General features: G+C 46.8%; 1 protein-coding gene and 1 non-coding gene across 4 annotated transcripts in view; both read left to right on the forward strand.

Moving 5' to 3' along the window:
* The window catches only part of PRKCB (protein kinase C beta), a 375621-nt gene that overhangs the window by 175971 nt on the left and 186198 nt on the right, over positions 1-13452 (forward strand).
* Positions 9275-9347, forward strand: TRNAG-CCC (transfer RNA glycine (anticodon CCC)). The gene has a single exon. It is a non-coding gene; the product is annotated as a tRNA-Gly (tRNA).

The raw sequence follows: 13452 nt of genomic DNA on the forward strand, positions 1-13452 counted from the left end.
CAGCTTACAAGGCAGAGTCTGAGAGTTGACCTGTCTTGCTCAAAGGCTAGGCTTCCACTTAACATTTAAAGAGCTATTGTATAGATTTTTGATGTAACTTCGGAAGACAGAAGCAGGCCTGAGAACCGTCTGTGCAGGCTGAGGAAGAACAGTCTAAACTGACTCACTGGTTCCTATTTAAGGATATTAACGCCTCATCCCAGTAGAGCAAAGACCGGTTGTCACCAGTTGCAGAGGGGATATCTGTGGTAGGTGTGGGTTTCTTCCACGGCTCTTTTACTAATGTTGTTTGGTTGCATGCAGCAGAAGCCACCTTGAGTTAGCTTAAATATCCACCTGCCAGTGCAGGAGACACAAGAGATTCGGGTTTGATCCCTGGGTCGGGAAGGTCCCCTGGAATAGGAAATGGCAACCCACTCCAGTACTCAGTTCAGTTCAGTTGCTCAGTCATGTCCAACTCTTTGCGACCCCATGAATTGCAGCACGCCAGGCCTCCCTGTCCATCACCAACTCCCGGAGTTTACCCAAACTCATGTCCATCGAGTTGGTGATGCCATCCAGCCATCTCATCCTCTGTCGTCCCCTTCTCCTCCTGCCCCCAATCCCTCCCAGCATCAGGGCCTTTTCCAATGAGTCAACTCTTCGCATGAGGTGGCCAAAGTATTGGAGTTTCAGCTTCAGCATCAGTCCTTCCAATGAACACCCAGGACTGATCTCCTTTAGGATGGACTGGTTGGATCTCCTTGCAGTCCAAGGGACTCTAAGGAGATCCAACCAGTCCATCCTAAAGGAGATGGTCCTGCCTGGAAAATCCCATGAACAAAGGAGTCTCGCAGGCTATAGGCCAGGGGTTTGCAAAGAGCTGGATACCACTGAACCACGGAGCATACACAAGCATAGTGAGATTTATTGAAAAGGGTATAATGTACTTTAGAGAACTGGAGGAAACCTCCCTAGACAACCAAATCAGTTGTATCTGATTTTGGTATTTGTGTTGCTTTGGCCCTAAATTCAAATTCCAGAAGAAGAAACATTATTCTCTGAAGCTTAAGTTACTTAACCAGCCATTTTCTTGGGCTTTTAAAGTCTTCCCTCTTTAGGGAACTAAATACAGTGTGGGTGGGTGGCTTTTTGAAGGAGAATTGAGACACTTATACCTCATCACTGAGGCAGAGATGTTTGCAGGTGAAAACCACACATGTCCACTACAATTTCTCAATGCTTCTTTGCAGAATACAGACAGGTTGAATGCTTAAGGATTATTTGGGTAGCCCACTCAGAACAGATCTCAGCTGAAGAAATACAGACAAGGGTCTGGGGATCTGTATTTTGAAGTCCTTTGGGTAATTCTCCTGGGGAGTCAAGTTTGGAAACCAGCAAAAGGTCCTATCTCAGAGTGGTTCTAAAACCAGAATGGTGGGGTTTGAATTCAAGGTTTGCCACTAACTAGCTGAATAAATAATCTTGGGCTAGGTATGTAACTTCTCTGCCTTGGTTTTCTCATCGGTAAGAAGAGGATAAAATAGCATCCTCCTAACAAGGTTCAGGCAAGGGTTAAATGAGTTAATCCATGTTGAGGGTTTCTCACCGTGCCTGGCAAATAGTAAGCGGGAGTTAATATGGCTACCGCCAGCGGCCCCTTCGAATCTTAGGATGTGAGTTTAAGATTGGAAAAGACCCTGATGCTGGGAAAGATTGAAGGTGGGAGGAGAAGGGGATCACACAGGATGAGATGGTTGGATGGCATCACCGACTCAATGGACATGAGTTTGAGTAAGCTTCCCTGTCCATCACAGGAAAGCCTGGCATGCTGCAGTCCATGGGGTCGCAAAGAGTCGGAGATAGCTGAGCGACTGAACTGAACTGAACTGAACTGAGCCTTATTTTTGGCATGGCATGCGTCCATCTTGCTTGCCACAAAATGGATACACAAAGGCACCTCCCGTGAGCTGGTTGAGGGGGAAAGTCTAATGAAAATGATGGTAATGTGGTGAAATGCAATTCTTTTGTTGGTGAAATGCATTCTGCCCAATTCTTCTCCCATTTGCCGCTTGCGGCTGATGGCATCTGCAGTGCGGAACCCGCATGTAAAGGTCAGAGTGAATTGCTTCTCCACAGCCCTCTGTCCCCTCACTGTCACAAAGACAGAGCTTCGTGCTGTGGATGAAGAAGCACGACCCCAGTATGCAGTGTCTGGAGAAGGGAAAGAGCTGTTTCTCTGGTGCACGAAGATCAGAGGTGCTGGAACTAAATGAGGCAGGCATGTCTTGTCTTATGAATTATTTTGACTTCTGGTTAAGGGGCGAGACCGGCCTCAGAGACTGATAAAGGCAATTTCCCAGAAGACCTCAGCCTGTGGAGGCTGCAGACGGAGGGGGAAATAGAGCATTCAAAGGTAGATGACCCAGAAAGAGACATCTCTCACGTGAAAGGCGCTGGTCCTGGAGTCAGAAAGGCTCTGCCTCCAGCTCCAGTGGTCTGGACTCCTGGGATGTCTGAGTAGCAATATTTTATTTAAATAGTAGTATCCAAGAGCTAGCATTCATAGATAAGATTCTGTTTTAAGCACTTTCCGTAGAATCTTTCTTTATTCTTCGTTTCACTCTAGGAGGTGAGTCCCATTGTTGTCAGCCCCATTTTACAGATAAGGAAACTGAGGCTCTGAAGAGACTGAGGGACTTGCCCAGGGTCCCATGACCAGCGAGTAGCTGAGCCAGGATTCACACCCAGGCAGTCTGGCCCAGCTCCTGTTCTTACCCCGCACCCCAGGCTGCCTCGTTACTTCAGCCCCATTCACCTGGAAAAGCTAACTGAAACAGACAGCTCTTTTCTCCAGAACTGCCTTCCCACATCTGCGCCCCCAGAAACTGTCTGACCTCATAGCCTGGGTTCCGCTGGGTCCAGCTACACAAGTACACTTGCCCCAGACTGGACCCATCAGACCCCCTCTTCCAAGAATTTAGAATCTGGATTCAGAGGTGCTGCTTTTAGTCTGGGTTGGTCACACGGTTTTTGCAAACTGCTTCTTGTACAGGAAAGGGTCCATCTTGGTGAATTTTCACACAGTGAACATTTCTCTGTAACCAGAACCCCAGAAGCCCTCCTGTGTACCCTTATCATCCCTACATCTCCATCCCCTTCCATCAGGGTAACCACTACCCAGGCCAACAGCCGTTTGCTTGCTTGCTTTCTTTTATTGAGCTATTTAGTTTTATTTTCTTTTATTTCATTTTATTGTGGAGAGAACAAAACATCTGACCTACCCTCTTTGTTGAATTTGTTACAGTATTGCTTCTGTTGTTTTTCTGTTCTGTTTTTTTTTGGCCCAGAGGCCTGGGGGATGTTAGCTCCCTGACCAGGGGTGGAACCTGCACCCCCTGTGTTGGAAGGCGAAGTCTTAACCACTGGACCACCAAGGAAGTCACTCTTAATACACTTAAAAAAATGATTTTATTTATTTATTTATTTTTGGTTGTGCTGCTTGGGCTTTTCTCCAGCTAGGACGAGTGGGCGCTACTCTCCAGCTGTGTGATCCTCGGGCTTCTCATTGTGGCGGCTTCTCTTGCTGTGGAGCACAGCCTCTAGAGCACAGGCTCAGTAGCTGTGGTGCATGGGCTCAGTTGCTCCATGGCATATGGGATCTTCCAGGATCAGGGATTGAACCTGTGTCCTGCATAGGCAGGTGGGTGTTTTTTTTTTTTTTTAATCACTAAACCACCATGGAAGCCCTCCTCTTAATAAACTCTTAAGTGTACTATCCTGTATTGTTGACTGTAGACAGTGGTGGGCAGATCTCTAGAGCTCACTCATCTTGCTTAACTGAAACATTGATTAGTAATTCTGTTTCCCCCACCCCAGCTTCCAGGACCCATCATTCCACTCTTTGATTCTGTGAATTTGGTGTGATTGGAATTATATAGTCTTTCTGTTATATTTGTCTTTCTGTGTCTGGTTTATTTCACTTGACATAATGTCCTCAAAGTGTATCCATATTGTCCCGTGTTGCAGTGTATCGTTCCTTTTTAAGCATGAGTAAGAGCCCCCTGTATGTATATACTGTGTCTTCTTCATCCATTCATCTGTGTGTATGCATTCAGTTTGCTTCCTCACCGTTGCGAATAATGCTGCAGTGAACACAGGAGTTGTAAAGTCTCTCTAAGACCCTGATTTCAGTTATTTTTGGATAAATACCCATAACTGGAATGGCTGGATCATATAGTATTTCTCTTTTTGAGGAGTCTCTAAATGGGCCTAGGACTTGAGTAGACATTTATCTGAAGACATACAGGTGGGTAACTGGTATCTGAAAAGATGTTCAGCATTCATCAGAAAATTCAAATCAAACCCTCAGTGAGACCTCACACCTGACAGGCTGGCTGTTATCAAAACAAACTCCAAAGACAAGTGTTGGTGAGGGTGTAGAGAAACCCTTGCTCACTCTTGGTGGAAATGCAGAATAGTGCAGCCACTATAGAAGGAGAGTGCCTGCTTTGAACTCTGTACACATGGAGAGAGCCTCTCTTGTGTCTGGCTGCCTTCCTTGGTGTTTTGTTTGTGGCCACGTGACTTTGAAAAGGTGCATGCATTCATCAGGATGTCTGGCTTCAAAGCCAGCCAGCACTGGGCAGGTTAAGTAAATGAGTCAAGTGTGTGATAACAGGGACATTGCATCTAGAGTGTGTGTACTCTGTCTGAAAGGAATTTTTTAATTCCTGTTCTTTAAACAACCAAGATCCAGGTTTTCCAATTTTTAAAAGAGACATCTGAATCCCCTAAATGTGGGTGCTGACAGATAATTCGAGAACGACATATATGGTGCATTTAAAAAACATGTTTGGACTGGATTTCATTCTGTACATTTTGTTGTTCAGTTGCTAAGTTGTGTCCAACTCTTTGTGACCCCATGGACTGTAGTCCCTGCCCACCTCGCCACACCCCCAGGCCCCTGTGTCCATGGATTTCTCTAGGCAAGAATACTGGAGTGGGTTGCCATTTCCTTTTACATGGGATCTTATAGACCAGGGATCAAACCCATGTCTCCTGCATTGGCAGACAGGTTATTAAGCAGTGAAGTCCTCATTCTGTCTACCACCAGTTTATAACTTCTGAAGCTGGGAACTGTCAGTGGAAAGTCATGTCTCATGTCCCCAGCCTAGTCAATGAAGGGAGAAGGAAAAATATGGTCACCCTGGTTAAGGAAACTGCTGCTGCAGTGTCCCCCTGCTGTACTTGAACTCTCCGTGTCCCGTGGGATCTGCGGCGGGGTTGGGGTGCAATGTATGGGGGGAGTTATCTGGCAGCCACTTGCTTCTCCTACATGCAGTCTTCAGGGAGAATCATTCATCATTCCGTATATTTATTAAGGGCCTGCTGCTGCCAGGGACTGCTCGGCGAGGATTCAATTCAACTTTCTATATTTGCTCAGTTACCCCCCACCCTGCATCAGACCTTGCCATTCTTAATCCTTTTTTAATAGGAAGACCTGGGCCAGGATGCCTTTCCCTCAATTCAAGCCTCACCTTTTCCATATATTGAGAAACATTTCAGGAACTTTTGTCTTTTACTTGGCACCTTTCCCTGATTTTCTGGGCTGAAATAGATTCTATTTTTAAACAATTCCTTCTGGTACTTTCAGCAGTAGTTTGCAGGTGAGAGTAGAGTAAAATGTTCAGGTTCAGGTTTCTGGTCTTGCTTGTTGTTTGAAAGTATGGACTCTGGAGCCAGCCTGCCTGGGTTCAAATCTTGGCTCTGCTGCTTACTGGCTGCGTGACTCTGGATAAGCCACTTAACTGCTCTGTGCCCCAGTTTCTTCATTTTCAAGATGAGGACAATAATCTATCTACTGGGTGGGGATGTTGGGTGAAATAAGTTGGTTCATGCAAAGAGCTTAAAACAGTGCCTTGTGTGTTATGTAAGTGTTTGTTTGACTCAGAATCTTGGACCTGATTGCTTTCAAACTCAGCCCATTGGTTCTGACTCTCCTGTGATTCTGCATCTCAGCCTTCCTGTTGCAACTCTCTGCCTTTGATTCTCTTCACCCCTTGACTGAATCTCCAAAATTCTCCTGACCGTGGGTCAATTCTTGGGGCCTCTTCTGTGTTCCTAGACTTTCCCCACCCTCATATTCTCCCCATCGCTTTGTACCTCCTAAATAATAATCAAACCTGACATTTACAGGTGTATCTTGGAGATACCGTGGGTTAAGTTCCAGACCACCAGTAATGCAAATATCACATGGATTTTTTGATTTCCCACTGAATGTAGAAGTTATGTTCATACTCTACGGTATTCCTTTTAAGTATGCAGTAGTATTATGTCTAAAAAACAATGAAGTGAAAAAGTGAAAGTGTTAGTTGCCCAGTTGTGTCTGACTCTTTGCGATCTCATGGACTGTAGCCTGCCAGGCTCCTCTGTCTATGGGATTCTTCAGGCAAGAATACTGCAGTGGGTTGCCATGCCCTTCTCCAGGGGATCATCCCAACCCAGGGATTGAACCAAGGTCTCCCTCATTGCAGGCAGATCTTTATCATCTGAGCCACCAGGTAGCACCCCCCCAAAAAATAGAAATTAAGAAACAGTGTATATATCTTAATTTTAAAATATGTTATTGCTAAAAAATGCTATCATGGGAGCCTTCAGCGGGCTGTAATCTTTTTTTGTGGGTTGAGGGTCTGAAATATCGTGAGACTTATCAAAATGTGACAGAGACAGAAAGTGAGCAAATGCTGTTGGAAAAATGGCGCCGATGGACTTGCTAGATGCAGCGTTGCCACAAACCTTTAATGTGTAAGAAACTCTTCTGCAGTGTAAGAAAACAAAACGAGGCGCACCCCCCACAGACAGTTCTGTCCATCCGCACAGACAGGACCTTCGTCCAGGCCCCACCCACTCTCCCTGGACCAGCTGCCTCTTGTCCCGACGCCCCGCTTCCTCTCTGTCTCATCAGCCTGTCATTTCCGCATTGCTGCGGAGTCATCTTTCCAAAAACCGGGTGGGATCTTGTCATCGTTCTTGCTGAAAACACGTCAGTGGCTTCCCACGGTTTTAGAGGCGCCGTTGATTCTCTGAGGGTCCATAAGCAGGATCTTCATACGTCCTTCTTTGTCACACTGGCCCGAATACACACCTGCTTATTCTGTTGCCTTGGGATCCTAAGGAGCGTGTGCCCCTGCTGTTCCCACTGTTCTCACAAGGGTCCCCTCTGGGACATGAAGGATATGGTTGCCCTGCTCCCAGGCCCTGCATGCTGTGGCCCCATCCATCCCTGTAGCCTCTTCCTGACTCCTCTCTCCTCACCCCGAGACTGAGCTTCCTTCTTTCAGTCTCCCATCCTTCCCAACAGCTCTTCCCCCACAAGGCACGTGCCTTGCTCTTCCCCTTGAACTCAGGGAGTCTCAGTTCTGGTTGCATGTTTGAATCATCTGCAGAGCTTTAAAACTGAGTGCTGGTGCCTGGGCCCATTGCAGACGAATGAAGTCAGACTTTATTGACTCAAAGCCTCTCAGTTGATTTTAATGTGCTTTGAGGCTTAAGAACCCTGATTGACTTGGACTCATCCTCTAGGCCACAGCTCAGCTCCTTAGGGAAGCCCTCCCTGGCCTCCCTGACCAGGTCACTTCTGCCTGTTTTGCACTCCTAAAGCCCCGCATACCTCTCCTTACTGTCACACATCATAGGGTCGCTTATTTATATGATGACCAAGAGCCTAGCTGCGTGACCTTGAACAAGTTACTTAACTTCTCTGTGCCTCAGTTTTTTCCCCTGTACAATGAGAATAATAAACCTGTTGTACAAGGTCAGTGAGGGTCAAATAAATTAATTATATATAAAGCTCTTAGAGGGCTTCCCAGGTGGCTCTAGTGGTAAAGAAACCACCTGCCAATGCAGGAGACATAAAAGATGTGGGGTTGATCCCTAAGTCGGGAAGATGCCCTGGAGGAGGGCATGACAGCCCACTCCAGTATTCTTGCCTGGAGTGTCCCATGGACAGAGAAGCCTGGTGGGCTACAGTCATGGGGTTGCACAGAGTTGGACACGACTGAAGCAACCTAGCCCACACGCACAGAGCTCTTGGAACAGTGTTTGGCATATGTTAGCTCTTACTGTAATGGTGATCATGGTGATGATGATGGTTATCCCTCACTGGAATCTAGAGAGCCCTTGAGGTGGGGTCAGCATCTGCTGTTGGACAGCTCCCCGCCCCGGGACAGCACATAGCACGTAAGAGCTCTTTAGTAACTGCTGACAGGTGTCCCAGTGATGCTCTTGGTGACAGGGTAATCAGTTGGTGTGCACAGGACTTGTCTTCTTCAGTTAGGTTCCTTGTCTGTATGGATCTATTGGTTTAGTATCCATGCTTCTAGTGCCCAGAGTTAGAGTCGTTAGGATCAGAACCTACACGGGCTTGTGCTGTCCAGAGTCCCAGGTGCTGATGGTGGCCTGGCAGACGTTCGCTTCAGCCACGTCCTGCATGTCCTTCTACGTAAGAGCTCTTTCTGCTCTTCTGAAAGGCAGGCGTGGGGGTGCCCAGGGCTTCTGTGGCAGAGGAAGCTGTCAGGAAGCCGGCATGGTGCTCTGAGTCTAGGAATCAAGCTGACAGCATCTTTTAAGTTAAGTAACCTCAGTAACCTCGTGTCCTGGTCCTGCGTTTGGGTGACCTGCACACAGCAGGGAGCGGGATGCCCCTCCCTTTGTTGGCTGATGGTGCTGTGGGGGGAAGGGGAAGCTAGGGGAGAGGCTGGGTGTGCATGTTTTGTGGTTGATGGAGGATTTATTTATAAAACAAGGGTGTGATCTGTGGCAGTGTGTCTGGTCCCTGAAAGGCTACTGTATACTCTGAGCAGTGAATTCACAGGAAGAGGCAGGGCAGAGCTGTGTGAACAGCCTGGAAGGCAGAGTGTAAGAACTCGAAGGGCCCTTGGGGAATACCCAGCTCAACTTCCTTGTTTTTTCAAGGAGGAACTGAGACCAGAGCATGGAAGTGACTTGGCCAAGATCACAGGTGAAGTCTTTATTTTAAGTTGACATCGATCAAGTGCACACTGTCTGCCAGTCACTGTGCTGATAAGCACAGTATAATCATGATTTCACGAATGTTCACAAATCTAAAAGCCAAAACATTTGTTTATTTATTATATTCTACCCACATAGAGTGTTAACTAATTGCCAAGCACCGCGCTGAGCTTTTTACAAAAATTAACTCAATAGCATCTCATGATCCTATGAACATTTAATGCTATTATTATTGTTTCTACTTTAAAAATGAGGTGGGACTTCCCTGATGGTCCAATGGCTAGGACTCTGCACTCCCAGTGCAGGGGGCCCAGGTTCAATCCCTGGTCAGGGAACTAGATCCCACATGCCCCGACTAAGAGTTCTCATGCCACAAAGATCCTGCACGTGCAACGAAGATCGAAGACCCCACGTGCCACAATTAAGACCCAGCACAGCCAAATAAATAAATACCTTTTAGAAAATGAGGAGGTGGAAGCACAGCAACGTTAGGTAATCTGCACCAAGTCACACGAGAAGTCGTTAAGTCTGGGATTCAGCCCAGGAAGCCCAGCCTCACAGTGTGTGTCATCCTGCTGTAGCGTCTCCCCATTTGACAGGTGAGAAAACTGAGGCTCATATAGCTTGAGGAACTTGCTCAAGGCCGCATGACTGGGAAGTAACAGAGCTGGGACAGAATTCGGACCATCTACCTTGAGAATCTGGCTCATGAGATCTCTACTAAGTCCTCTCTTATGGGGGCCGGGGTCTCACGGCTGAGGGATTTGAATTGAAGACAGGGGATGGGGGCTGAGGCAGAGCTTGGAGCCAGGCAGGGGGCAGAGGACTGTATCAGCCCGGCCTGCCTGTGTTGAAGCAGGGTGTCTGCATCTGAATAGCAGGGTGTCTGCAGAGCCCTGTCAAGTGCCCCAAGTCCAGGTTCCACCCTCTGTCCTTCAGATGTTAGCTCGGACTTCACCTCCTCGGGGAAGCCTCCCAGATCTGGTGACGGAATCCCTCACCGTTAACTCTTTAAGCACCCCGAGCTTCTCCTGCACGGCACTCAGAAGTGTGCATTTGTTTGTACCTTTTTACTGTCACCTCCCAGCTAGGCTGGCAGCCCGTCAGGGTCCTGCAGACCCTGTGTTTGATTTTGTTCATCCAGCTTCTGACACATACCAGGCACTCAACAAACACTTGGTGAGTAAGTGGATCATTGCCAGGTGGCACTTGTAGTAAAGAACCTGCCTACCAATACAGGAGACATAAGAGATGCGAGTTCAACTCCTAGGTCAGGAAAATCCCCTGGAGAAGGAAATGGTAACCCACTCCAGTATTCTTGCCTGGGACATCCCATGGACAGAGGAGCCCGGTGAGCTACAGTCCACGGGATCTCAAAGAGTTGGACACGACTGAGCGTGCACACTCACATGTGGGCTTCCCTGGTGGTCTAGTGGCTGAGGCTCTGTGCTCATAATGGAGAAGGCCCAGCTTGGATCCCTGGTCAGGGAACTGGATCCCACATGCCTCAACCAAGAGTTTGCATGCCGCAACTAAAGATTCCACGTGCTGCAGGCTAAGACCCAACACAGCCAAATAAATAACATAAAAATAAATATTAAAACACACACGCACACACGCAGACACACTTGCGGTGTTAGATGTTGAAAGAAAAATCAACAAAATTTAAAAGGCAAGTGAAAAACTGGGAAAATGTTTACTGTGTATATCATGTGTGAGTGGGTAATGTTCTTTACGTTGTATAGGAAGCTTGTTACTAATCATTTAGAAAGAAGCAAACTTGAATTTAAACATGGGCAAAGGCTGTGGACAGAAAATGAATGATAACAGTGAACATTTAAAAATATTTACTTCCACCAGTGACCGTTAAGCAGTTTTCAGGCAGTAATGCATTGAGCTCTCCCATCAACTTAGGCAGTAATTATTATTATTATCCAGTTTTTAGATGTAGAAACTAAGACTTGAAAGGGTTAAATAATTTGCCCTGTAGTCTGGAAGCTAATAACTGCAAGAGCTGTGTCTTAAATTTGAATGTGGCTATTAATTAACCCCTGATGTTGACACTGGCTCCAGTGCAGATTGTAACCCAGGAAATCATATTTAAAATCCTACTGAAGTTGACACAGCGGAAGCTTGTCTTTAAATGGAACAATTACTTATTTGCCCAAGGGGTGGGGGTCGTAGCAGCCGTGGGTATCACAGCCTCCCGCAGGCACCGGAGCATCTACACAGCTCATCAGCACGATTCACTCTGCTCTCCGGGAACACAATGAAAGATCTTCTCCAAATTACAGTGTCCCCCTTCCAACTGTGTAATTACAGCTTCTAACATTCTACGCATTTCATGTGCACAGAATCTCAGTCCACATCGTCCTAATTAAGGTTCCCCTGCCTCTTTGTCTCTCGGGAATTCTCAGCATTTTGTCTGCAGTTTGGGACATGGCGATGCTGTTGGGTTACCCGGCAGGCTGGTACGTGCAGTGGGAGTTTCGTGATGTCCAGATAAACATGAAAATATTCTACTGTCATCAAAACTCTGCTGCTGCTGCTGCTGCTGCTAAGTTGCTTCAGTCATGTCCGACTCTGTGCGACCCCATAGACGGCAGCCCACCAGGCTCCCCTGTCCCTGGGATTCTCCAGGCAAGAACACTGGAGTGGGGTGCCATTTCCTTCTCTGATGCGTGAAAGTGAAAAGTGAAAGTGAAGTCGCTCAGTCGTGTCCGACTCCTAGGGACCCCATGGACTGCAGCCGACCAGGCTCCTCCATCCATGGGATTTTCCAGGCAAGAGTACTGGAGTGGAGTGCCATCAAAACTCTACAGAGCTATATAAGGAAAAGTTGTATTCCTTTCCACTTTGTTCCCTCCTGCCTTCCTAAAGAAACACTTTTTTTATTAACTTCTCTTGCAGCCTCTCCTTCTCGCATTTGCTTTTGCAGACCTGAGTAATTTAAAATACACTTTCTTATCCTACCTCACTTTCTCAACCCAAAGGTTGCCTGCAGCATAGTTCTGCACCTTGGGTTCTGCTTTTTTTTTTTCTTTTTCGACTTCTCTTAAAAATATACTCTTAAGATTTTCTCCACGTTAGTGCAGAAAGCTTCATTTTCATCCTGAATGGTAGTCCATTGTGTAACTGCAGTAAGATTTGAGTATCTCCATCCCTATGACATTTGGCTCATTTAAAATCTTTCACTATCATAAACGATGCTGCAGTGAACAACCGTGTGTGTATAAAATTTCCTATGTATGTGGGTTTATCTCCAGGATCAAGTCCCAGAAGTGGGACAGCTGGGTCAAAACGGGAGAAGTATTTGGACTTTTGATATACATGCCCATTTGCCCCCACAGGGTAATGCTGATCGGCTTACTCACTGCACATATGTATGTCTGTGTTTCTACAGCTTGTTAATGCAGTCCGGTGGGATGAACATCTTAAAATTTCATTGTAAGGGTTGTCTATTTCATTTTTAAGGTGTGTTAGAAAAAAACATAACTTGCACACCGATCCCACAAGTTCACACTCTTAGTTTTATTTTAAAATAGGTTAAAATAGGTTTTAAAATAGGTGAAAGTGGCATTCTGAGTGAAAAAACAGCACCAAGTATGAATTAATAATTTTATTGGTAGAATGTAGGCATGCAAAAATATGACAGCTCAAGACTGAAGTTCGGGAGGTGTTACCGTGATTATCTTTTCTCTTTGGAATAATACACTCCAGAGCCTGTACGTCCTTCATGCAAGGCGCATGCTGGGAGCTTTAGCCGTCACATCCAGTCGATGAAGTGGGTACTGTGTTTATCTGCGATTTATGGACAAGGAAGCAGAGACGCAGAGTGCTCAAGTAACTTGCCTGAGGCCTCACGGTTAACTCCAGAGCCCAGGCTTGCAAGCTTCCTTTTCTTCTGACCCTATTTCCAGCTGGGGTCTCCAGGTTTGCCTTGCCTGTCTACCTCCTGGGAAACATACCTTCGAGGCTTCTGTGGCCTGTGAAGGGCCAGGGACGACACAGTCTGAATTTATAGGCTGCCCTGACTTTCTCCTCTGACTGACGCTGCGGTGCGTGCTCTCATGACCTTGGTGTTTCAGCGCAGCTTCCGTATTCCTGCAGCTTTGCCTCAGCTCAGCCGAATTTCAGCCCACCTGTGCACAAAGCCATACAGCCCATTCAGGCTGAGAGAGGCTATTTTAGGTTGTGATTTAGAGATTTAAAGTTCTTTTTTCCCCCTGATCTGTGCTTCCTTCATCCTTAGCTGCATGAGCCTGGAGGCAGGTGATGAGCGGAAGATGCTGAGCTGGGATGGACCTGTCCTTTGGTCCTGGGGAGTAGGTGTTCACAGTGAAGACTCTGGTTTGGGGATGGGGGTGGGGAGCTCCGAGTGACCTGACGGTGGCTGGTGCCACATTTGTGTGGGATGAGGGGTGTCATATAGCTGTAACC

Source organism: Bos taurus, chromosome 25, assembly GCF_002263795.3.
Source record: "Bos taurus isolate L1 Dominette 01449 registration number 42190680 breed Hereford chromosome 25, ARS-UCD2.0, whole genome shotgun sequence".
NCBI classification, from domain to species: Eukaryota; Metazoa; Chordata; class Mammalia; order Artiodactyla; family Bovidae; genus Bos; species Bos taurus.